We start from the raw sequence: 27,194 nt of genomic DNA on the forward strand, positions 1-27,194 counted from the left end.
CCACATTGAGCCTGCAAATAGGTGGGAAAATGTGGGAAACAAATGCAATAAATAAACATAGAATATTGATAGCTCCAATTGGAAGCAATATAAACATAGCAATATATCTAACACAAATCTAACATTAGAATCAATGAATATCTTAGCAATATCTGTTAGCAGCATTAAGACATTATTAAGGCCAAGTGACCATCCGCTGCACATGCAGTGTAAAGATACTCTGCTCTAGTTCACACAGATATCCTGACAATAAGAATGTTAGTTCCATTTCAGACAATTTCATGTTGGATACATGCTTTTCAAAGAATTTCCACAACTTGCTGAAATCTTAGAACTCTAAGCAGAAATGGGCACGGGTCTTGCATAGTAGTAGGCCTATATGTGGGTACTCAGTGTGCTCTTTTCACCTCAAAAAGGATATTAAAATTGTAGATCAGCCTAGGCAAAAGCCCTTCCATGAAAGAAACTGGCTACATTTCCTCTGCAACTTCTGGCAGAACCTTTATTCGAATGTTGTTCCCCCCGCTACAATTGTTGCTGTCTTCTATGTCTTTCTGCAGTCCCAGAGTAATTATATGGTCAGTATGGTATACCTCTATGTCATCTTCTACAATGGAGATTCAACTTTCCAGCCGTGTTGTTCTCTCTAAGCAGGTATTCATTCAACTATTAAGCTTAGTCATTTCTGCTTGCATTGATGGTAGAAAGCTTGGTTTTGATCAGGTTCAGCATTCCTTGGATTTCTCGTGGTGCCACCATCCAGATTTACCACTCGCCATTTCCAGTCTTGAGACAGTTTGTTAGTTGTGGGTTATGGAGCCAATTTTATCTCAGGTCCAGAGAGCTTTGTTCTCAGGCAGTCGACCCTTGCAGTGCTAAGCTCTGCTCCTGGCACAATGGACTTGTCCTCAGCATTTGAGTTGGTTCAGCCGCTTAAGTTGTTATACATTGCCCTTTTTTAGGAATTACAGTCTTTTTTTGCAAGAACGCTCCTTTCATTTGAAAATTGGGAATATCTGGTCTCAACAATATAACTGGCAGAGGGGGGTACCTCAGGATTCTTCACTCTCCCCATTATTATTTCACATCTATTTACAACCTTTTGCACAGGTTGTTCTAAAATATGGATTCAAGCCCCCCGATATTCAGCGCTATTTAACCGGACAGAACGGCTGCTGACCGGTTAAATAACACTTAACTGGCTATCCACCGATATTTAGCAGAGGATAACTGGCTATCCCCTGTTGAATATTCACGGTTTGTGGCTAACAGATAGCCAGTTATAGCACCCAATATAACTGGCTATCTGCTGATTTTTAAAGCTGGTTTAGCGGCCATATTTGGCCGTGTAAAAACATGGATATCTTTGGCTGGTTTAAAGGTAACCAGCTAACTCTGAATATCGACTTAGCCAGTTATCTTTATAATGGCCAAAAATAAACCGGGTATTCAATGCCGGTCATGGGAAACAGCCCAGCATTGAATATACTGGCTCAGCACCAACCGTGGGAGTTAACCAGTCTAACTCCTGTGGTCTGAATATTAGCCCCTTTGTTTTTATGTATGCAGATGATACAATCTTTAATTGCACTTACAAACAACAGAACTGAGTAAGCTGAGTTATTTAAATCAGTGTTTGGTGGTAGTTAAAGCTTGGTTGATTCACAGTGTTTTTTGTTAATGTAGGAAAAACCACCTGTTTAGAGTTGAGACCTACTGGCCAGTCTTATTGTGGTCCCATGTCTGCATCATATTGACATCCCTTGGGTTACTGTAGTGAGATGTCTGGGGTCAAATTGGGGAGGGGTGGGGTAGGTCAGTACAGTTTAGTCATGTGATGCAAAGTGCCCTATTAAAATTAAAGGCTGTTTAACATTTGTAGCTTTACAGTATCTGGAACAAAGTGCTATGCAGATAATTGTGCTAGCAATATGTATGTGTATCTTGGATTATTGCAATGTTTTGTATGTGGGAATTATGGACAAATTTATTTTTAAAACCCTTTAATTACTCCAAAATATGGTAGATGGGTTGTCAAAGAAGAACGGATGGGAGAGTGTTAGACCTTCCCTAGTTCAATTACATTGGCTTCCAATGACGGGGCGCTGTCAATTTAAATTGATGGTACGTTCAAGGCACTCCAAAATTCAAGACCTCAGTATTTAAGGGAACTTGTGATATGTTATGTTCTAAATAGATCCTTAAGATCTGCGGCAAGAACATTTACTGTTAATTCTGGAAAGTAATGGGTTAGGTATGTGAAGTAAGAAAGTTGATTTTTAGAGAGGTTAGACCAGATTGCTGGAATTGGCTACTGATGGAGACATGTACTACTGTCTTTTAGAAAGGGGTTAAATGCTATTGTTCTCAGTGACTGTAACACAGTCTATGCTCTTGTTTTACATATCAATAATACTAGCTACATTTTCAGAGGCTATGGAAAATGTTTGTTGGACAAAAAGAGCTGCTTAGCCAGTTATCTTTAAACCACCCAAAGATATCCCATGTTTTCACGTGGCCAAATGTGGCCGCTAAACCGGCTTTAAAAAATCTATGGATAGCCAGTTATATTGGGTGATATAACCAGTTATCTGTTAGCTGATAACCAGGGATATTCAGCAGGGATAGCCGGTCATCCCTCGCTGAATATCAGTGGATAGCCGGTTAAGCGCTATTTAACCGGTCAGCAGCCGTTCTGGCATGTTAAATAGTGCTGAATATTGGGATTGATACTAAGAAAGGGGTTACAAATTAATTTTGTTTATTGAGAGCTATTGTTTTCTTAACTAGTTGCTCTTATTCTTATATATTCTTATTGAATTGTTTCTGTTTGTTTTTGTAAACCATTTTGAATTATTTTTCACTAAAATGGTATAAAAATCCAATAAACCTAATCTTGACCTCAATAAAGTATTACAACATACGTGGAGGGGCATAATCGAACGCGAACGCCTATCTCCATGGGCGTCTATGTCCGAAAACGGGTACATGAAGAGGCGGGACAGACCGTATTTTCGAAAAAATGGACATTTTTCAGCTGGGCGTTTGTTTTTTTAGCGATAATGGAAACTAAAAACGCCCAGCTCAAAAACGTCCTAATCCGAGCCATTTGGTTGTGGGAGGGGCCACGATTCAAAGTACACTCGCCCCCCTGACATGCCAGGACACCAACTGGGCACCCTAGAGGTCAGTGCGGTGGACTTCAGACAACGCTCCCACATGCTTAGCTCCCTTACCACGGGTGCTGAGCCCCCAACCCCCCTCCCCCAAAACCCACTACCCACAAATATACTACCATAGCTCTTAGGGGTGAAGGGGGCACCTACATGTGGGTACAGTGGGTTGTGGAGGCCTCCCATTTACCAGTACAAGTGTTACAGGTAGGAGGGGATGGGCCTGGGTCCGCCTGGCTGAAGTGCACTGCGGTACCCACTAAAGGTGCTCCAGGGACCTGCATACACGCAGGCCTCTAGGACATGTTGCTGCTATATAACATTGGCACAGCAGTTGACACCTAAAGACTAATCTCTCAGAAAACGTCCTTTATTGGAATAAGCACGCTTACTCACAGTTAACTGCAGATCAGAGGTTGTGCCCCACTGGCAACGAGTCTCCCTGGTACTGAGATGAGCAGTAGGTCAGAGCTGGCAGAATGCTGTACAATGCCCTCTTTCAGCCACATTCAAGGGAAGAACTAAGTTCTGTAACGTGGCTAACACGTGAAAGGGATCTAAAACTGGCTTACAAAAATGGCCACTACCTCATGGACTACCGGAAACAAAACAGGGCACACTCTGACCCAGTAAGCAGGGGGAAAAGCACCATGGGAGTGGAGCCTACCAACTACCAACATTGTGAGCATTGCCACAAGCTACTGGAATCACGGAGCCCAATACCCTACACCCACCACAATGCATTGCTGATGTGACTCTGCAGTGCGCATAACAGAAAAGGTGTCACACTCACCCAAGAGCGACATCAGAACCAGGGAAAGGCTGTCACAGGATAGAACACATTCTGCTGTCATAGAGGTGGGTACGGCATTTGAGGCTGGCATAGAGGCTGGAAAAAAAGTTTGTAAAGTGGGTTTTTTTTGGTGGGAGGGGGTTAGTGACCACTGGGGGAGTCCGGGGAGGTCATCCCCGATTCCCTCCAGTGGTCATCTGGTCAGTTGGAGCACTTTTTTGGGACTTGTTCGTGAAAAAAAAGGGTCCAAAAAAGTGACCCAAAATCGCGGTAAAAACGCCTTTTTTTCGATTATCCGCTAAAGACGCCCATCTCTCCTCGGCTGATAACCATGCCCCAGTTCCGCCTTTACCACGCCTCCAACATGCCCCCATCAACTTTACCCGTTTCTGCGATGGACTGCAGTTGGAAACGCCCAAAATCGGCTTTCGGTTATATCGATTTGGGCGCCCACGGAAGAAAGATGCCCATCTCCCGATTTGGGTCGCAATATAGGCGTTTTTCTCTTTCGATTATAAGCTGGATAGGATATTGAATACTGTAGGTTTCTCTAAGACCAGTACTTCTTTTCTGATTTGCAGTGCCTCTTGACTTAAACATTGATTTAGACGATGGGATTAATACTGGCATAAAATGTGAATAAAGTATTGAACTGTCTTTTCTGAAGCCACCTGTGTGCCGAGCAAGTACAAATATGCTGATATAAGTCAAAAACCTTGAGAGCCAAGCAACTCAAAAGGGATTTACCGTGAATTTATTTCCTTCACCTTTACTTAGAACCAAGTGTCTTTCCTTTCATTTATGACAAGAAATTTAATAGAAAAGGTAATTTCATGGGACTTTGTTCCCTCACCTCATATTATTTTATATACAAAGACTTAATCAAGAGCAAAGATGAGAAGGTTATAGGAGAGCAGCCTGAAGAAGCTAATTTACTGTGTCGTGTCTTCACAGAAATGTCTTCCACTGCATGCCAAGCAGGTGAAAAAATGCTCAGAAACAAAGCTAACTATGGTTGGATTTAACATTTACACTGCGATTTGATCAGTATGAATATCTGCTATTTTTTATACTTGACATCAAAGTTGACATCTTAATTACATGTTTACAAAGGAAGCTTGAAACATAAACATCGTTTCCAATTGTTTTTTTTTTTCTCTTTCCAATTGGATGTTTCAAAAACTGTAGTTACGTGAACAACACGACAAAGGTAATGATTGCAAAATTAGAGCAATAAAAAAATTTTTGTATATTAAATACAAAAAAATCAATCATAGGTGTACCTGGTGTTTATTCCTTTATTTTTACTGTTAGTTGAGGATTACAGCACTGAATTTTTTGTGGTTATTTTGAGCTGCAAGACCGTCTGCTGAGATTGTACTAGTAAAGACAATGATTGGACAAGAAAACATCATTCTAGTTTTGTAATATTAGAAGTATTTTGGTTCTGAAGCTGGCTTGTTAAATTGTCTCTGTTCTAACAAATAGATGTTGAATGAAATATTATAAACCTCTTATTAGAAAATGTATCTGGGTTGATTATGATGCCATTCCTATGTAAATGATGTTATAAATGTCATAACCATAATTAGCAATAAGCCATCTGACCTTGTGATATAAAAAATCATTCTTATGATTAGACTTTGACTGATTTTTGATTAGAGAAGTATTACAACTCTCCTTCAATACTTTTAACTGATTACGTTTTGTGGCTTCTAGTCTTAGGAAGTGAAACATATATAAAGAGTCTTTTATGAAGCGGCGGTAAGCCCAACATAGGCTTACCACTCGCTGATCCGGAACTACTGCCGGCCTAACGTGGGCGCCAGCAGTGGTTATGGCTGAAGCAAGTGCCATTTCCAGCGCTCCAGAGATTTTTTTTTTTTGTGCAGTGCTAATCTGGCGGTAATCGGGCATCGCCCTGTGCTGCCCGGTTATCGACAGATTACCATGGGAGCTCTTACTACCACCTCAATGGGTGGTGGTAAGTGCTTCCTGCCGCATGGCCATGTGGTAAGGGTTATCTTTCTGCTTGGCTATTATTTTCGGGAGACTTTTTACCCACTGCAGTAAAAAGGGCCCTGGTGCTCAGGAAAAACAGCCCCCGCCGCTAACGCAGGGCCCTTTTTCCTGCAGTTTAGTAAAAGGACCCCATAATGTCAGCCACTATAACTGATAGGTACCCCACTGTCTGGGAAAGGTATGGCTCAAAAGCACCTAAGTCCCTTGAACCAGAATTTAGCTAACTCTGTAATATATACACAATTATTTGGGAAACTAATTTATGTATTTCACAAAAATTTGTAGCATTTCACCATAACCCACCATACATGAAGTAAAACATGAAGGGCCCTTTTACTAAAGTGTATTGAGCAGGTAGGGCCAGATTCAGTAAATGGCACCCAAAGTTAGATTCCATTAAGACTGATGCTAGGCATCAGTTCTATAAAGGTCGTTTAGCACTAAGCAACCTTTAAAGAACAGTGCATAGCTTGGAGGAGTGGCCTAGTGGTTAGGGTGGTGGACTTTGGTCCTAGGGAACTGAGTTTGATTCCCAGCACAGGCAGCTCCTTGTGACTCTGGGCAAGTCACTTAAGCCTCCACTGCCTGCCGCATTGAGCCTGCCATGAGTGGGAAAGCGCGGGGTACAAATGTAACAAAAAAAAAATTCCTGCATCTAGCTTTGAGCACAAGGATTTATGCCTGCTGAAACCTGGGGTAAATCTTCATGCCTAACTGATGGCAGTTGGATGTATAAATCCAAGTATTCTATAACATTGTGGTTAATTGCTAGGAATTTCCCTGGCCCTTCCCATGGCCATGCCCCCTTTTGAGTTGCATGTATGAAATTTAGGCATGCATGTTACAGAATAGGGCATAGGGCAGATGCACATATAACTCTTAATTACTGCCAATTAATTCCAATTAACTCCAATAATTGATTGTTAGCACCTAATTGGCTAATCAGTTTACACATGCATTTGGGGTCCGTGCCCACAGTTGGCTGACCTATGTAGAATCCGGGGGTTAATGCATAAATAAGCAGGTACTGTTAGCACACGAGTGTGGTAACTGTTAACGCATTGCCATGACAGTGGGGCTCATTTTCGAAACAGAAAAACATCCAAAAAATGTCATAAAGCACCAGCTGGACTTTTTTCTTCTCAAAATCACAAGGGAACATGTCAGGGGCATTTCAAAGGTGGGATTTGGGTGTGCCTAACATGTGGACATTTTGCAGCCATAATGGAACAAAATTAAAATGTCCAGGACGTTTTGGTCTAGACCTGTTTTCAGAAAGAATAGGGCACAAAAGGTGCACTAAATGATCAGATGACCACAGGATGGAATCAAGGGTGACCCCTCAATACACTCGCAGTAGTCACTGACCCCCTCCCACCCCCAAACGTGTGAATAAAAATATGACTTATCAGCCTCTATGACAGCCTCAGATGTTATAGCCAGGTCTATTCGAGCAGCATGCAAGTCCTTGGAGTAGTGTAGTGGTCTGTGCAGTGCACTATGGAGTGGGGGGACTCAAGACTCTATCTCTCTCTATCTGTCACATTTGTGGTGGAAACTGTGACCCCCCTCCAAAAGTCATTAAAATCCTACTATACCCACATAGGTGTCCCCTTCATCCATAAGAACTATTGTAGTGGTGAACAGTGAGGGACAGTATGTTTTGGGTGGGTTTTGGAGGGCTCAGGAGCCAAGATAAGGGAGAAAAGGTGAGATGTGTACCTGGGAACATTTTTATGAAGTGCACAGAAGTGCCCTCTAAGGTGTCCCACTGCTATCCTGGGATGTCTGGGGGATCAGGCTACTAAAAATGCTGGCTCCTCTTACATTCCAATGGCATGAATCTCTATGTTTTGCACATATTCATTTTCTTTGTTTTTGAAAATTGATCAAACAAAATGTCCAAAGCACAAAACCTTGCTTGAAACAATATTTTTGAAAAACAAAATAGACGTGCAGGACATCAGAAACAGAACAAAGCCTTCCGCAGGAAGCAAGAGGACCTCGGCTGGCGGGGGTTGGGATCAGCAGGGGGGTCCAGGACCAAATCTATGGGGGCCCAGGCCCCCATGGTCCCACGTAGCTATGCCCCTGATGGTCATGAAGAGAGGCCTTTGATATAGCAATGAAACTGTTATCGATGGCATGCAAACTTCTCTATCATATCCCATACTCCTGGAGCCACCTGTGTCTCTCGCCTCCATTCTTCCCAGGAGATAACTGGGCTAGTTTGCAACAAATAATATGTCCTTAGATGAAGTCATCATGGTATGCTCAGCAGTAATTTTCCTTTTGTAGAAAATCTGGTTTCTGATGATTACAGATGTATTCAAGCAACAGGCAGAAGTATCCATGTTGTTATAACAGAATGGTTCAGGCGTGTATAGGCCCCAGACCAGCAAAGGTGAGAATGCAGGTAAATACTCCTACAGTCCTTTTACCAAGCTGCAGGAAAAAGGGATCTGCACTAGTGGTGCATAAGTACATAAGTATTGCCACACTGGGACAAATCAAATGTCCATCAAGCCCAGCATCCTGTTTCCAACAGTGGCCAATCCAGGTCACAACTACCTGGCAAGATCCCGAAAAAGTTCAATACATTTTATGCTGCTTATTCCAGAAATAGGCAGTGGATTTTCCCCAAGTCAATTCCTTTAGGAAGCTGGCCAGATCTTTTTTAAACCCTGATAAGCTAACCACCTTTACCACATTCTCTGGCAATGATTTCCAGAGTTTAATTACACGTTGAGTGAAGAAAAATTTTCTCCAATTCTTATTAAATTTACTACTTTGTAGCTTCATCGCGTGCCCCCTAGTCCTAGTATTTTTGGAAAGAGTAAACAAATGATTCACGTCTACCCGTCCCACTCCACTCATTATTTTATAGACCTCTATCATATCTCTCCTCAGCTGTATTTTCTCCAAGCTGAAGAGCCCTAGACGCTTCAGCCTTTCCTCATAGGGAATTCGTTCCCATCCCCTTTATCATTATCATCGCCCTTCTCTGTGCATTTTCTAATTCCACTATATCTTTTTTGAGTTACGGGGACCAGAATTGAACACAATATTCGAGGTGCGGTTGCCATTTTTCCTGCACACCAGGGCCCTTTTTACCACAGTGGGTAAAAAGACCCTAGACACACACATGGCCATGCGGTAAGATAACTCTTACCTCATGGCCATGAAGTGGGGAGTCCTTACTGCCACCCAATGAGCTGGCGATAACGGCTCCCATGCCAACCCGGCAAAAACTGAGTAGCGCATGGCGATGCCCAATTACCGCTGGGTTACCGCCATGCAAGACATTTCTGGGGGGTTTCTTTTTTCCCCAGAAATGGCGCATGCTCAGGGTGGGACTACTGCTGGATAGAGATTTGGGCCAGGGGTAGTCCCAGAAGAGCGAGTGGTAAGCCCACGGGCTTACCACCGCTCTGAAAAAAGGCCCCTTAATATACTATTACACATGACTTGGACAGCAACTAAAAAAGCACCAGTAATAACAACCTGACTACAATTCAGTCGTCAATATATGTCTGTGACAGTACCCTCTATATGGTTTTTGTGAATGCAGGCAGATTTTTTTTAAGAGGACTTGAATTCCAATTTTCCTTCAATTTTAATGACTCTTTTACTTACAATAAGCCATGCAGAACAAAATGCATTTGCAAACCTTTTCATTAAGTATTACCTCCTTGATGTAGTGAGGAACATTGTTGGTTCAGTGTTTTACAACCTGAAATACACAAACAGATAAAAGAAATCAATTTAAAAAGTCATCTTGGGTAAGGAAGCAAGAACCATTAAAACCATTGTTGAATGGCACTTAAAATTAAAGTGGCATCACATTTTCTGCATTTAATTTCTTAGTGATGCCATTACCATCTGACTGAGACCCAGTTATAATCATAACATTATATGTAATAGCTGTGCAAGACATTGGTTTCTAATTCTTTTAATAAGTCATTGAAGGGTATTTAAAAAAATACTTTAAGAACATACCAGTCAATATTCAGATTACTGCGGTCAGCTTCTTTTCAAAACACTCACTGCTGCAGGCTGAAGTAGACCCAGTGTTATCCAGGTTTAGCTGATATACAGTGCCAGTACCCAAATAACTAAAAGGGCTGTTTTTTTTGTGCTCCTACTTACCTACTTAATTATCTGGTCACTGGCATGGAACATTGGAAGTGCCTGATATTTAGCGGCACTCTCCAGTTAAGTGTCATTGAATATCTGCTTGTGACCCACCCAGCACTATTTAACCAGACAGGAGCCTCTTGTGAATCTATTGACTCCTGCTCCAGAGCAGTAGCATAGCTACTTGGGGGGCTTGGGCTCCACCCACTTTAGGCTCAAGGCCCCCCCCCCAAATTGCAGTACCCTGAATGACTAGCAGGGGTGCCCAAGTTCCGCCATCTGTAGAGCATCACGCCTGACTCTCCCCTGGTGCGAGGATGTCAGCACTCTTTGTGCATGCTCAGTTCACATACATGAACAGAGCATGTGCGAGGAGTGTCATTGATAGTGGCTGGAAAGCACACCACTGACTTCTTCACACCAGGGAAGGTTCAGGCCGCAAAGCTTATCAGCTGGCTGGGTTTGGGCATTCCTGCCAGCAAAGGTAACATTTTTAATGTGAGGGGGGAAGAGAGAGAGAGAGAGAGCAGAAAATGAATGGCCCCCATGTCTACCCTGTGGACCTCCAAAAATGAGTTGCTGGCTATACCCTTGCTCTAGAGACTCATTTCAAAGATTCTTTGTGCCATGTTCCTGTAATTTCTGGGAAACGTTTTCAGGAACTCTTGTTAAAATTTTTCCATTTTTGAATTCTTGGACATACAGTATAATCCTAAATTGTTATGTAAACAGCCAAGTTTTAATTACTCTGTTAGAAAGTTACTCCAGGTTGTTCAGTTAGTGATCTAGTTCAGAGATTCTGTAAAACTATATATAAGGGAAAAAGAAAGCAATTAATCCTTGCATCTAGAATTCCCTAGGAACTTTTCCTAAAAAAGGTTTGATGGCAACCAAGAAACATTAGAGTTTCCTTATCAATTGCCTCCAGTGGTTCCTGGCCCACCCTGAGAAGTAGCTTAAGGAAAAGGCCCAAGTGAGCTTCACACTAGGTTTCTCCTCTGTAGGATGAGACTAGCCCACTTTTATGCACCCTGAAAAACTTTGTAAGTGGCAAGTGCTATTACCTTTGGGTTTGTGGTGCCATCCACTGTGGCTTCAAAGCATGGTTCTAAGACTCCTGCTTCCAAGACTCCAGTTCCTAGTATTTCAGTCCATGCTCTAGTTACCTCTGCTGAAGTGCTTCCTGCTTCCAAGACTCTAGCTTCTGGTATTCCAGTCCAGGCTAAAGCTAGCTCTGCTCTGGTACTTCTTGTATTTAAAGACTCCAGCTCTTGGTATTCCAGAGCAAGTTACAATTGCTGCACTGCCCCCTGCTTCCAAGACTTCGGGTCCTGATGTTTTTCAGTCCAAGCTACAGCTATCTCAGGTTTGTATAGTAACTAAGTAAATGTAACTAGTTACTGTACTTAAGTAAAAGTTTTGTTATGGCATCATAATCACCCCAGATAATAATAGATAATAAGAGGTTTACAATACTTCACTCAGCATCTTAGAAATCTATTTGTCAGAACACAGTCAATTTAACAAGCCAACTTCAGAACCAAAAAACTCTGTAATTCTGAGAGCTGTATCAGTGGTTGGAGATAGGAATCTGAACAAAGGCAGCTTTATTGCAGAGGTGGGAAAATAGTTAAAACAGATGCAAGCAGTTCAGAGCTGGGTGATAGGAATGTGCAATATCTTATGAGAAACAATGAACAAGGTAAAAAAAATGGGTACGTTACAAGGGGGGCTAGCAGGACATGGCTGTCTGAAGCAAGATGGAAAATGCCTCATGGAGAAGGGGAGGTCAAGAAAGGGCTCACACAAGCCCAGGGAGGAGGAGGTAAAGGGACCAATAGGGACAGAACCTGCTATCAGTAAGCAGAGGTGGTCCCAGGGGGCAGTCCTCGATTGGAGGGAAAGGTTATACCCAGATGACCTCTCAGGACAGAGATAGTAAAAATGACCAGGAAATGATAGCAGGTAGACAGAAGAGCCAAGTTTGGCTGAGAAAGAGAGGAGGTCTTTGCAGGAGGATAGACTACTAGTAACAGACTTTATAAAAACAAGCAGGTGTGACTGCATTACATGTGAGACTATGTTACACACAATGCATTGCTCATATATCTTTGCAATAGGACTGCAGCAGTAAATATCCTTAGAAGTGAGAATAACAGTAAAGGCATTAAACACATTTAGGATCACACTATAAACTAGTGTAAGGAGGGGCGGGGGGAAATTCAAAGGGCCTGTCGTACAAAGGGGGCCCGGCACTGGGGTTTCTCTCTCTCTCCTGCCTGGGTGATCGTGTCCCGATAGGAGCAGGAGAGAGAAAACTCCGGCACTGGGCTTCCCTTGGAAGCTGGGGAGGAGCAGACAGTACAGGGCTTTGGGCCAGGGCCTCTGGTTTGACTGGTGGGGGTCCTCCCCAGTCCCTGCTAGCAGAAGAGGTCTTCCTCCAGTGCTGCTCTTCACTCTGCTGCATTTTCTGCCAAGCGCCTTCTTTTCCCCTCAGGCTGCTCATGGTCGTTTTTTAAACCAAGCATGCGTGACGTGAGAGAAAAAGCAGTTGCAAGGGCAACGCAGGCAATGTGGCAGATTGAAGAGCAGTGCTGGAGGAAGACTTCTGCTGGCAGGGCCTCGGGATCCCCGCCAGCCAAAGTATTTGGAGTTGCAGTGGGGGGCGCCAGTGGAGGTGATCCTGGGGAGGGCGGCAGCAGTGACAATCCTGGGGGGAGCAGCAGTGGTGATGATCCTGGGGGTATGGCGCCCTGCCCCTGGCGCAGCTCAGTCTTTCGGTGGCCCTGGTTCACAACGCCCATTTCTGTATGCCTACACCCTATTTCAGTCTTTAAAAGAAAAGTTTATTTGCATATGGCTGCCTTTATGGCTAATCAATGAATAATTCATAAATGGTTCAATGAATGTGTAATTTCATGGCTAGAGAGGAAGAGGTGAGAAAGAATAACTAAAGCTAAAGAGAGGCAGGCTATAGTAACTCAAGTCTTATTAATTCATGCAGAGGTAAATTTGTTTATGAAAAAAAATATATATATATATATATGTGTGTGTGTGTGTATCTTAGGGTTGGACATTTAAGGCTAGATTCTATATATGTCACCTAAAAAATCGGCGCTGAAAAAACCCTCTAAAGTGTTTTCCATAAGCCACGTCTAAGGAGCAAATAGAAAACTCTAAATACTAATACTTAATAATGCTCCTAAAATTGAGAAAACAAGCACTATACCAGTCTAATAGGTCAAGATAATCTTCACAAGAAAAAACGTTTCTCCTTAGTTTAAAAAAACTAGCTTCCACTAATGATGATGACCATACACAGAAAACAACACCCAAGACCTAGCTGATCATTTCACCAATAAGATCCTCCAAATTAGGTCAGAACTATCTAAAGCTACTCCAACAGTGGAAAATAGTCCAACCTGTAGTTCAGCCTTAATCGCCGGAGATTGTATAATTCAAGGGCTCAAAACCAAAACTGACAATCTTTTCAACCACTAACAGTTGAAGATGTATACTGCTCACAGTACTGTAGATTCACTTCTTTACTACGTGAAACTGAAAGAGGGCATGCACTTTTCTATAACAGCTTTAACATAAAACATGCACCACCTGCTGACCAAACTAGAGAAATGCACTTCAACAGTTAATAAAGGCAATTTTACAGGTTTAAAACACACTGTTCTGTCACAATTGTCCTTTATGAAATGGTGGCCCCATTTTAGACAGATAACTATATGCAACCTGTACTGTAAGCGTATGATTGCAAAACAAGCAGGGTGTCTGAGGTCTTTTCCTCCTATTGTATAGCCATGTGTGTATCTAAATATTTGCATATAGGAAAGCAGATTTAGTTTATATCAAGCTGGAACATGTACAACTCTAGTTGACACAGGTGCCCATCATAAGGGTTAGTAAAGTCTTGCAGTTCTTCTGTGACAGCACAAATTGAACAGCTGGTGCATTTATAATGCCACCACCATGCAGGAATTTCATCAGAAAAGGGAGTAATTCACTGTAATAAAATCCATAAAACATAGCAGTTTCTGTAAATTTTTTGCTTCGTATAAGCTGGCACAGATCTAGTTTTTTTTGAAAGCAGGAATGTACCTTTAAAATATGGCGATACTTTTTGATAGCATGGTCAAAAAGATTTGAACACTGATTATAATGTAATACACATACAATAACATCTTCCTGCTCAGAAGTGCATTTAGGATGCAGCAGAATGTCCCGGTTATTGCCCAGTGCACAAGTATAAGCTCATTTTACAATCGCTTTAGGGTAACCTGTGAAAGTAATTTCTCTCTCAGTTGATCAGCTTTTAATTTCAAGTCTGTTCATGAAGAGCAAATCCTTCTGTATTTCAAACTGGGAAAATTGAAGACTGTTTCTAAGATGCCATGGATGGGAACTGGTATAATACAGACAAGTGTTTCTGTTTATAGGTTTTGCAAACACTGAGGTGTGAAAGCACTGTCATCTAGTTGAATGTTGACATCTAAAAATAAAATTCTCTTCCGATCATAATGCATATCAAATACTTGGATGATATGAGTTCAACCTGTACAAGAATTCCTTTAATTGAATTTCAGTTCCATACTATAAAAGAAAAATATTATCTATAAAATGTTCCCATAGATAAATGCAGGGCTTTTTGTGTCAGTATGCGCCAGTACAGCATACCAGCACCTTTTATTTCCTTGCCTGCTCATCCCTTCATCTCCTGCCTCCCTCCCGCGGCCACTGCTGCTTTTCTAGCAGGAGCGGGCAAAGCAAGGAGTGGCACACATGAGCTGCAGTGCTAGGCATGTGCTGTCAGCTCTGCCTATCCCCTGCCCCAGAACAGGAAGTTGACGTCAGAAGGGCAGGGGTGCAGCAGAGCTGACAGTGCGCACCTGAGCACAGCAGCCCTATGCCTTTTACTCAGTGGTGTGCTGGTAAATTTTTAACAACAGGCTCTCTCCCCGGTCCACCTCGGCGCCCCCCCCCCCCCCCCCCGTCCACATCGGCGCCCCCCCATCCACCACTGCGCCCCCCACCCACCTCTGCGCCCCCCACCAAAAAAAATTGCAGAGCTGGCTATACCCGGGGGGGGGGGGGGGGCCGCGGCCAACACATTACTCTCTCCAGGAAAAAAAAATTAAATGATCCCAGGTTCCAATCTAATTCATGTTTAATATGGGATAAAATGCCATAAATAAGTAAAAAAACATAAACTTTTAACGTTCAGCACCTGATTCTCAAAGTGGACATATTTCAAACACTATAATGAAAATAAAATTATTTTTTTTCTACCTTTGTTGTCTGGTGACTTTGTTTCTCTGATCATGCTGGTCCAGTATCTGATTCTGCTGCTCTCTATCTGTTCCCTTCACTCCGATTCCAGGGCTTCCTTTCCATTTATTTCTTTTCTTTCCTTTTTTCTTCTTCATTTCTTGTCCTCCGCAGACTTGACTGTACAGTGGATCCAGCTTCTGCCTATTTTCTCCATCCATGTGCAGTTTCTCTCCTCACTTCCTTTTCCCTCATCTAATCTCCTTCCTCTATCTTCCCTCCATGTCCAGCATTTCTTCTCTCTCCCTTCCCTCCCCTCCATCCATGTCCAGAATTTCTCTTGCTCTTCCCTCCATCCATGTCCTGAAACTCTCCTCTCTCCCCTGCCCCTCTCTATCCATCCATACCCAGCAATTCTCTTCTCTTCTCTCCCCTGCCCCCTCTGCCCTTCCATGCCCAGCAATTCTCTCCTCTGCCCATCCATGCCCAGCAATTCTCTCCCCTGCCTCTCTGCCCATCCATGCCCAGCAGTTCTCTCCCCTGCCTCCCTCTGCCCATCCATGCCCAGCAATTCTCTCCCCTGCCCCCCTCTGCCCATCCATGCCCAGCAATTCTCTCCCCTGCCTCCCTCTGCCCATCCATGCCCAGCAGTTCTCTCCCCTGCCTCCCTCTGCCCATCCATGCCCAGCAGTTCTCCTCCCTCCCGCTCCCATCCATGTGTAGCGATGTCCTTTGTCCCCCCCATCCTCCCCTGCCGCTCCCATTCATCAGTTTCAATTACCTGCCTCAAAGCGCCGCATTATTTAAGGCCTGCCTGCTGCCCGTCTCCAGCTGCCTTCCCTGCTTGCTTCTCAGGCGTTCGGTTCGCGCCCTTAGTCCCACCGCGGGAAAAAGAAATGACATCAGAATGATGTCAGAAGGCAGGACTAAGGGCACGAACCGAACGCCTGAGAAGCAAGCAGGGAAGGCAGCTGGAGACGGGCAGCAGGGCTTTAAATAAGGCGGCGCTTCGAGGCAGGTAATTGAACTGACAGATGGGAGCGGCAAGGGAGGATGGGGGGGGCGAAGGACATCACTAGACATGGATGGGAGCGGGAGGGGAGGTAAGCATGGCGCCCTCCTGCCATGCTTACCTTGTGCAATGGAGCCGGCTCGCCCTGTACAACAACCGGCTCGCAAGAGCTGTCAAAATTTAACAAGCGGCTCTTGCGAGCCAATGCGAGCCGGCTCCAGCACACCACTGCTTTTACTCCTTAATTTGTCTGCCGTTGTTGCAGCAGTGGCCTCAGGAGAAATGCTGGATGAGAAAGAGGAGGCAAGGGGAGAAGTGCTAGTTGGGAGAGAGAGAAGGCAAGAGAAGATGCTGGTTGGGAGAGAGGGGGGAGGAGAGAAGGGGCAAATGCTGGATGGATGTGTGGAGGAGAGAGAGAGAGGGGGCAAATGCTGAATGGAAGTAGGGAAGGAGAGGGACAAATGCTGGATGGATATGGGGAGGAGAAGAGGGGCAAGCTGGATGGAAGTGTGGAGGAGAGGGGGAAATAGGACAAGCAGTAGGTACATGTGGATAGGAGTAGTGCAACCAGCAAGGCACTTCCAAAAAACACCAGGCAGACGGATATATGTTAGAGAAAACTTTATTCTTTATTCTTGTAATACCCGACAAGGCTCACCGTGTTTCGGCTACGTGCCTGCCTCAGGGGTCTATAATAAACAAAACAATAAATATATAAAAAATGTAAACATATATTGAAAAGAAGATGAAAAGATATGGTACATATACATAAATATATAAAAAGAATATTGGTTAAACTGGTGTGACACATGATATAAAACAGAGAGCATTTGTAACATACCGCTACATCTTTAAAAAATATCAAAGAAAAATACTATAAACATGTACAGTGATTAATAAAAACAGGTGATAAAGAAGTAATACACAATGTATATGGATAACTAACAAAAAAAACAAAAGATAAAAGAAGGGAGGTGAAAAAGGGACGCACCTCTGTATGATTAGTTACTACTACTACTACTACTTAACATTTCTAAAGCGCTACTAGGGTTACGGAGCGCTGTACAATTTAACATAGAGGGACGGTCCCTGCTCAAAGAGCTTATAATCTAAGAGACAAGTGAACGGTCAGTCCGATAGGGGCGGTCAAATTGGGGCAGTCTGGATTTACTGAACGGTAAGAGTTAGGTGCCAAATGCAGCTTTGAAGAGGTGTGTTTTAAGCAAAGACTTGAAGATGGGCAGGGAGGGGGCTTGACGTAAGTGCTCAGGAAGGTTGTTGAAGTGTATGTGCTTGAAAATCTAAAACACTTGCTGTCTGTAAGTGAAAAGATAAAAAATGAAAAAAAGTGTGAGAACCATATCATAGGCAAACAGAGGGTGTGCTGGAAAAACAGTGAGAAAAGAAAACTAGGAGTGCTATATGTGAAAAGGGTGTAATCTGTCAACAAAATTAATGACAAAAACATTACAAAATACCGGCAGCAGATCAAAAGGCCTTGGAAACAAATGTTGGGGAATAGCAGCAGGTCTTGTGTTTGTTGAGGAGAATACGAGAGAGTGAATACAGAGGACAAAAAGTGAACGATAAATGCCGAATATCTAAAACCGCCATAAAATGGAAGAGAAACGTACCTTAAAAAAGACGCAAAGTGCAGCATGAAGGGGATCGCAGTGAGGGTGATCGCTGTAAAAACAGGATATACTATAAGACCAGCGGCATGAAGAAAGGAGATTAAAAAGACAAAAGGACGCCAAAAGAGAAAGACGCCGACATCAAAACTGTGACGTCAGGAAATGACGTGTAAAGTATGCGGGCCGAAGGGGCAAGTCAAGAGGGACATGGGTCTGAAGGGAGTGAGAAATAAAAAAGAAAAATAAAGAGAAAATTTTAAAAAGTGTTCAAATGTGCATCTGCAAAAGGTGCATGATGAATAGTTCAATCATACAAGAATTATATGCATCAGAGCGCACACATATATACACTCGTGCATATCTACTTATATACATGTACATCCATTCATATAGATACATGTATTTCTATATGTACACACATATGCCCATGCTAGTATTCATATACAGAAAGAAAGCACACATATTCAAAACACGTTAATACAATATGAATATAAATGCACCTTCATATATAAACACACACACACACAAACACACACACATATATATACACACAGCAACTTTGTGCATACATAATTGATTAATTACAAATCAGTTGCACACATGGAAGTCAAGAAAGTAAACATATATAAGAATATGTGTGTGAATACACTTGTCTAATGTAACACCGGGGAATTATAGACCGGTGAGTTTGACGTCGGTGCCGGGCAAAATGGTAGAATCTATCATTAAGAACAAAATAACAGAGCACTCAGATTCCAAGATGGCCGCCGCTATGTATGGACGTGTGTGAGCCCGCTCTTACTCCGCTGAAAAACAAATGCCTAAACGCAGAGGTCGGGCCGCTGCCGCTACCCCCCAGCATCGCCCAGAATCTATTTTACCTTTTTTGCAGCGGGCCACGGAAATATCGATGTCGGAAGGCGGCCTGCTTGCTTCACTCGATACAAGGGGAGATTCGGAGAGGAGCTATGGGCTGGAAGTTTCTCTCAGCCCCGACACCTGAGCCCCGCCCCCGCAGCCACTTGGCGCTAGCTCTCCCATTGCGGCATCCTCGAGCTCGGAGAATCCTGAAGCTCAAGGTCGGGAGGCCCAGATTGATGTGGAAAGCGAAGAGGAGAGAATATTAATTCCTCCGGGACCATCAGAAGGAACAAAGTCGGGGGAAGTCTTGCTGACGGATCAGGAGAAGGACAGACATTCAATCCAACTTCAGGTACCGACCAAACTTATTTCCTTCTCTTTAGTAAAACCGAGTGAAGTGACTTTAGATAGTTTATGGATTTTAGTTGCTGACTTTGCAAAGAATATTTGTCCTCAAATTAAAGTAATTTCGGAAGAAATAACTGACTTGAAAAGAAATTTGAGAGAAATTGAGAATAAATTGGAAACTGTGGATAAACAAGTGAAGAAGCAAGAAAATGACTTACAAAACTCAGTCCAAATCCAAAACACCATGATTAAAGATTTGCTGTATCTAAGAAGAAAATCTGAAAATTTTGAAAATTATTCAAGAAGCAAAAACCTGCGCTTCATTAATTTTCCTGTTCAAAAATTAATATCACCTCGAGAAATGTTAAAAAACTACTTAAAAGAGATACTAGGGATAGGGGAAGAAAATATCCCCCCCTTTGAACAAGTGTATTATCTCCCTATTAAAGGAGATAATAAGAAAATACCTCAGGATAATCAACCAATAGATGTCTCTGCTTTACTCGAGATGACAGACTTGGAACAGTTAACAACAGCTACCTTGGTAGCTACAGTAGCTTTGCCTCATGATAAACTCTGGATTTTGAGACTTTTTTTTCAAAAGAAAGATAACTTGTTTAAAGGATTAAAAGTTCGAATTTTCCCCGACGTGTCGAGAGACACACAGAAACGGCGTCAGCAATTTCTTCAACTTCGATAACAGACACTTCAAGTAGGTGGTACATTTTTCCTCAAGTACCCGTGTAAATGCTTGGTCGGTTACCGGTCACAGAAATTTGTTTTTTACGAACCCTCTCAGTTGTCATCATTTGTCACAGCAAGACAAGAAGGAACTAAAGACACTTAGAAGCTCTAGTATGAATAAACCGTCACATGTCCAGTTATTATATCATTTAAAGGGTCTTTTTTTTTTAAGATCTCTATCCGCAAACTCTCCATAACGTCATCTTGGGATCCCAAATGAGGACTTATGAGAATTAAGAATAATAATTAATATTTTCTTTGAAATATATGTTTCCTTTAACTTTTTTGTATTAATTTCTCTTTTCTGTGCAAGTATTTTTGCTTGTAAAGTTATTGAAAGAAATGAATAAATAAATAATTAAAATAACAGAGCACATTCTAAAGCATGGACTGATGAGACAAAGTCAGCATGGATTTAGTGAAGGGAAGTCTTGCCTCACCAAACTACTGCATTTCTTTGAAGAGGTAAACAAACATGTCGACAAAGGTGAGCTGGTGGATATTGTGTATCTGGATTTTCAGGAAGCGTTTGACAAAGTCCCTCATGAAAGGCTCCAGAGGAAATTGGAGAGTCATGGGAGCAGAGGTAGTGTATTGTTATGGATTAAAAACTGGTTGAAAGATAGGAAACAGAGAGTAGGGTTAAATGGTCACTATTCGCAATGGAGAAGGGTAGTTAGTGGGGTCCCTCAGGGATCTGTGCTGGGACAGTTGCTTTTTAACATTTTCATAAATGACCTGGAGGTGGGGGTAACTAGCAAGGTTATCAAATTTGCTGATGACACAAAGTTGTTCAAGGTCGTCAAATCACGGGAAGATTGTGAAAAGTTGCAGGAAGATCTTGTGAGACTAGGAGACTGGGCATCTAAATGGCAGATGATGTTTAATGTGAACAAGGGCAAAGTGATGCATGTGGGAAAGAGGAACCCAAACTATAGATACGTCATGCAAGGTTCAGCAGTTGGAGTTACGGAACGAGAACGGGACCTTGGAATCTTCATTGATGATTCGTTGAAATCTTCTGCTCAGTGTGCTGTGGCAGCTAAGAAAGCAAATAGAATGTTAGGTATTATTAGGAAAGGGATGGTTACCACACCTCAAAAAAGATATAGTGGAATTAGAAAAGGCGCAGAGAAGGGCGACGAAGATGATTAAGGGGATGGGACGACTTTCCTATGAGGAAAGGCTAAAGCAGCTGGGGCTCTTTAGCTTGGAGAAAAGGCGACTGAGGTGTGATATGATAGAGGTATAGAAAATAATTTGTGGAGTGGAACAGATAGATGTGGATTGTCTGTTTACGCTTTCCAAAAATACTAGGATAAGGGGGCATGCGATGAAGCTGGAGTGCAGTAAGTTTAAAACAAATAAGAGAAAAACTTTCTTTACTCAGCATGTAACTCGACTCTGTAATTCATTGCTGGAGAACGTGGTTAGCTTAGCAGAGTTTAAGAAAGGTTTATTTTTTTATTACATTTGTACCCTGTGCTTTCCCACTCATGGCAGGCTCAATGCGGCTTACATATTGTATACTGGTACTTATTTGTACCTGGGGCAATGGAGGGTTAAGTGACTTGCCCAGAGTCACAAAGAGCTGCCTGTGCCTGAAGTGGGAATTGAACTCAGTTCCTCAGTTCCCCAGGACCAAAGTCCACCACCCTAACCACTAGGCCACTCCTCCACTCCAAATAAACAGGTTTGGACGGCTTCCTGAAGGAAAGGCCATCGAATGTTATAAATGGACATAGGGAAAAATCCACTACTCCTGGGACAAGCAGTACAAGATGCTTTGCTCCGTGGATCTTGTCGGGTGATTGTGACCTGGATGCCACTGTCGGAGACAGGGTGCTGGGCTAGATGGACCTTTGGTCTGTCCCAGTGTGGCGATGCTTATGTCTTATATGGAATACATATATCGATGAAAGAAAAAGTTAAAACAAGCATTGTTGAACAGAGCTGCTGAATTAATATGAGTGTGCGGATATGTTGTCACATATTAAAAAGTGTGTAGCTGCACCTTTATGTAAATGCTATATCCTATGCTGGTACTTTGAAGTATCTGGTACATTCTGTTTTAGGAATTCAGACAGAAAAAAGAAGAAAAATTATATTAAAAAAAAATGAATCTATTAGGGAGGGGACCTATAAAAAAGGAGTATAATCTACATCAAGGATAAGACCTGATGGAGAGGCTGTCTTAAAATGAAATATGAGCCTTTGTTCTTGTCGCAATGTTTTATCTATATCTGGTCTTCTCCATTGTTTTTTAAAAACTTTAAAAATGAAGTCTTCAGTGGTGTGTCCCATCTTGTGCCAATGACTGAGTAAAGGTGCTGATTCATTTTGATGATTAACGTTACTTCTTTTTTTTTTTAAATTTTTATTTATAAGCATTTTAAAATACATAATATTCAGAACAGAATAATATTACACAATTTGTAATCTTTCTTCAGATAATTAATACAAACAAAAAGGAAATTAACAATACTCCCATCGTCCACAATAGTAAGAAATGATCCAAGAATCATAGGAGAAAAAAGATTTTCAAGCTATCAATATCAAGCTCAAACGTTCCAATTAAACCAAAGACCGCGCTAGGCCCCATAGATTCACTCCTAAGTGCTATACAGTGTTCATTCAGGTCTAAATTTTCACAATAATACTCTCTTTACTTTTCAAAAAAATATCCAACTGATTGGGTTCAAAAATTTGATATTGTTTAGTGTGAAGTAGAATCCTACACACACATGGAAATTTCAAAAGAAAATTTGCCCCCAGGGCAATAGCCCTTGGGCGCAAAGCAAGAAATAGCTTACGACGTTTTTGAGTTTCCCTGGACAAATCCGGGAAACCTCTTATTTTTGAACCCAAAAATAAAGAATTCAAGTGCCTTAAGGATAACCTGAGTACTGCGTCTCGATCCAACTCTAATGCAAAAGTCACTAACAAAGTAGTCCTTTGTAGTGGCCACCTCCAGAGATGATTCCAGAAAATCCGTTAAATTCATTGCATTCTGAGGGTCTAAGTTTCCTGGGACTTGCCCAGTAATTTGAATATAATATGCCCTTGTAATTGGTGGCAATGAATTTTCGGTCATTCCCAGAATATCAACACGATATTTCTTAACCATCTGTACAGGAGAAAGAATAGGTGATTTTGGAAAGTTAATTATACGTAGGTTAAGTCTTTTAGATTGATTTTCCAGGTATTCCATGCGTCTAGAAGCAAAGTTCCTTTCTTTAATTAATGTTTGATCCACAAGTTCCATTTTTTCAACTTTTTGAGAAAGAATTTTTACTTCAGTTGCATGAGTCTCATTAATTTGAAATTGTTTGAGAGCAGACTCTGCCAAAACTTTAATAGTTTCACTATTCTTTGAAATAGCAGATTGTAAAGTAAAGAGGGTTGTGGAGTTCAGATCCCAAAGTGACCCTAAGGTCACTACAGCTGGTTTTTCAAACTGCCCTACATTAAATACCAGGGGAGCCGCTTGAACAACTTGTTCCAGGATACTCACTGTCGCAGAATCCACAACAGTCACAGCTTTCTGCTCTTGAATAGTTGGTTGTTCAGGAGATGACCTCTGTGCTGCCGTCGGGTTCCCTCCCTGCTCGCTCTCTTCACCGCTTTGGGCGGAGGCTGCAGGACTCGAGTGGAAGCGCTCACTTCCTGGTTGAGGGGGTGCTGCACGAAAAACAGGGCTTAGAGAAGCCCCGTCGACACTGTCGGTCAGCGCCGAAACGCTGACACCAGCAACTGGAGTGGAAGTCGATAGAGTCCCGGGCACTATTCCAAAGTGCTCAAACGTCGGCTGGGAGAGCGGGGGTTTTACGCCAGGGTCTGAGGGAAGATCCCTGACTTTCCCACGTCGCTTGCCCATCACAACAACGGGCAAGGTAACTCCCTCTAGCTCTGCTCGAGCGCAACTTGAAACGCGTCCGTAGCGCGAAGTCAAACCGTCACCATCTTGGATCCGATCAGGTTCCGATTAACGTTACTTCAATGTTCAATTATTCTTGTTTTGATCATCCTTTTTGTTTTTCCATTGTACAGTAACTTGCATGGATATATAATAATGTAAATGACGTGATCACTGTTGCAATTTGATGAGTGTCGTAAAATATATTCTTTATTAGTCTGAGGATGTATGAATGTAGAGACTTCAAGTGTGTGCTTACAGACACTGCACTTCCTATGCTCCTCTGAATCTTCCAAGAAAGATGTGAAAATCTGAGTGTACAAACAAAATCTGGTGATGGTTTGGTAGGTTTGGTTTTGAGAAGTTCTTCTCGGTTTTGACATATGGCTTTGAATAGACAGGATTGTATCTGTCGTGAGGGGTAACTGCTTCTTTCAAATCTGTTGGACATGACTTTGAATTTGTGACGAAAATCAATGTCATCAGTGCATATTCTTCTGATCCTCAAAAATTGGCAAAGGGGTAAATTGACTTTCAGGGAGCGATGGTGGTGGCTATAGTAATGTAACAATGTGTTGCATTCTGTGGGTTTCCTATACAGGGTAGTCTTGAAAGAATTTGCACTTTTGATAATCATGAGATCCAAGAAAGAGATTTGCTTAAAATCAAAATTCATCTTGCATTTGAGATTGGGGTCTCGAGTAATGATCCATTCGAAAAAGGTTTTTAATGTGGATTCTTCACCCTGAAAATGTAGGTAGGCACAGTCAAAAGAGGGAAAATGCTGGATGGAAGAGGGGAGGAGAGAGGGGCAAGCTGTGAGCAGACACAGTCAAAAGAGGGAAATTGAAGACTGGATAGTAAGAAAGAACTAAATGTGGACAGAGGCAGAAAATAAAATCGAAGAAAGCTGAAAGGAAAAGGAAAAGAGAAAAATGACAAACAGGAAATCCTGGCAATAGAGTAAAGAGAAGACAAGGAAAGTAGAAACCAGAATCTGGGACCAACACAACTGAAAAGAAGTATGTGGCTAGACAACAATTTTGCTTTTCTCGTGTTTTCCTGCATGCCAGAGTCTGGTTTTGTGGGGTTTCAGCTGAATTTTTGTGTACATATTTTATTAGTTTATGGTGACTTTTAAAGATTCTTTTGTTGGACCTATGGATGTGTACTATTTTCAATGATGTCTTTTTATATGCTCCATGACTGGTAAAGTGGGTGTGGCTACTGTGGGGGTGTGCCTACTGCAGGAGTGGAGCCATAGATAGTGACCCCGCTCTTAAGGTTGGCCCTGTATAAATACCAGTACCTTTTTTCCTACAAAATAAAAGCAATGGATTAATGTACTGAAAAATACAGAAGATTAAGCCCACTGGGTCTCAAAGAAATTTGCAATGGAGGGTGCAAAAGTTGCCCCTATCACTGTGCTAGATATTTGACAAAAAACTAATTTGTAGTTAATGCTATTGCAGTCAGTCCAACCAAAAACTCAATGGGAACAGTATGAGGATGGGATCAGTTTTCTAATATGGAAAAAAAAAACAATATACAGAGCTTCATGTCAGGGAAATGTTTGTGTGCAAAGAATGGTGTAAAAAAGATAGAAAATGTGTTGTGTTGTATCTCTAATATATCATCTAATTGAGGACACCAAAGGACATTGTTCTGTCCCCATTACATGAGGCAGCTTGCTATCTGTGTGTGTAACAGATTACACTGTCTGTTTATACTGTGTATAATGAACTACCTGGAAATTGTAGTCCTTAGGTGATAGGCCCTGTGCTTTGTTCCCAGTGTGTTATGGGACCCTTCTGGTTTGCTTGGATGTTCTTTTGGTTCAAATAGCCTCTTTTACTTCACCTTTTAACCATGCTGGCTGTCGTTTGCTCTTCATTCCACCTTTGTAAATACGTGAAATGTATCTGATCTACGCTTCCAAAATGGTATTTTTAAACAACTTCCATGCCTGATTTAAAGTCCAAAACTTTGCAGCTGAACCTTTTAGCTCCTTTTTAACCATTTCCTCATTTTCTCATAGTCACCCTTTTGAAAATAAAATGCTGCTACAGTAGATTTCTTTTGTGACTTCACTTCAGATATTAGTTCAAATTGGATCATATTATGATCACTGTTTCCCAGCGGACCCAATACCATTACCTCTTATAATATGTCCTGCATTCCACTAAAGGCTAGATCTAAAATAGCTCCCCCTCTTGTTGGTTCTTGGACCAGTTGCTCCAAAAAAGCAGTCATTTATTACATCTAGGAATTTTACCTCCCTAGCGCTCCCTGATGTAACATTTATCCAGTCAATATTGGGGTAATTCAGATCACCCATTATTATATTGTTGACTAATTTGCCAGCTTTCCTAATTTCTGTAAACATTTCTTCATCTGTCTGTTTGTTCTGTCCTGGCCCTTTCAGAATACTACTTCCATTCACACATGGAATTTCTGTCCATAAGGAGTCCATGCTGTTGTTTCATGAAGAATGTTTATTTTGTTTGACTCAATTCCCTTTTTAACATATAGAGCACCCCCCCCCCCTCCAATTTGATCCACTCTATCATTGCGATATAATTTGTACTCTAACACAGTGTCCCATTGATTGTCCTCCTTCCACCAGGTCTCTGAAACGCCTATTATATCTACCTCTTCATTTAGTGCTATAAACTCTAACTCTCCCATCTACTTTTTTTGGCTTCTAGCATTTGTATAGAGACACTTCAAATTGTGTTTTTCCTTGCATCTCTACAAAGTGCTTAGAAGTTGACAAAGACAATGTGTATCCTTTACTTTGCTGACCCCTTAAATACATCTGGCTTTCTTTCACTTTTGTTGAAACCTCTTTATTGGGATTCCCTAAAGATCCTGTTTCAACAGTATCCTTCAAGGATACTCCACACTGAACCATGCACCCCTGGGCAACTGTTGGCTTTCTCCCCCATTTTAGTTTAAAAACTGCTCTATCTCCTTTTTAAATGTTAGTGCCAGCTGCCTGGTTCCATCCTGGTTCAGGTGAAGTCCATCCTTTCGGAATAGGCTCCTCCTTTCCCAGAATGTTGCCCGTTCCTAACGAATCTAAATCTCTCATCCCTGCCCCATTGTCTCAACAACACATTGAAACTTCAGAGCTCTGCCTGCTTCTTGGTTCCTGTGCATAGAACGGGGAGCATTTACAAAACTGCTACCCTAGAGGATCTGAAATTCCACTTTCTACCTAAGAGCCTAAATTTGGTTTCCAGAACTTCCCTCCCACATTTTCCTTTGTCATTGG

The sequence above is a fragment of the Microcaecilia unicolor genome, chromosome 9 (genome assembly GCF_901765095.1).
Source record: "Microcaecilia unicolor chromosome 9, aMicUni1.1, whole genome shotgun sequence".
Classification (NCBI taxonomy): domain Eukaryota; kingdom Metazoa; phylum Chordata; class Amphibia; order Gymnophiona; family Siphonopidae; genus Microcaecilia; species Microcaecilia unicolor.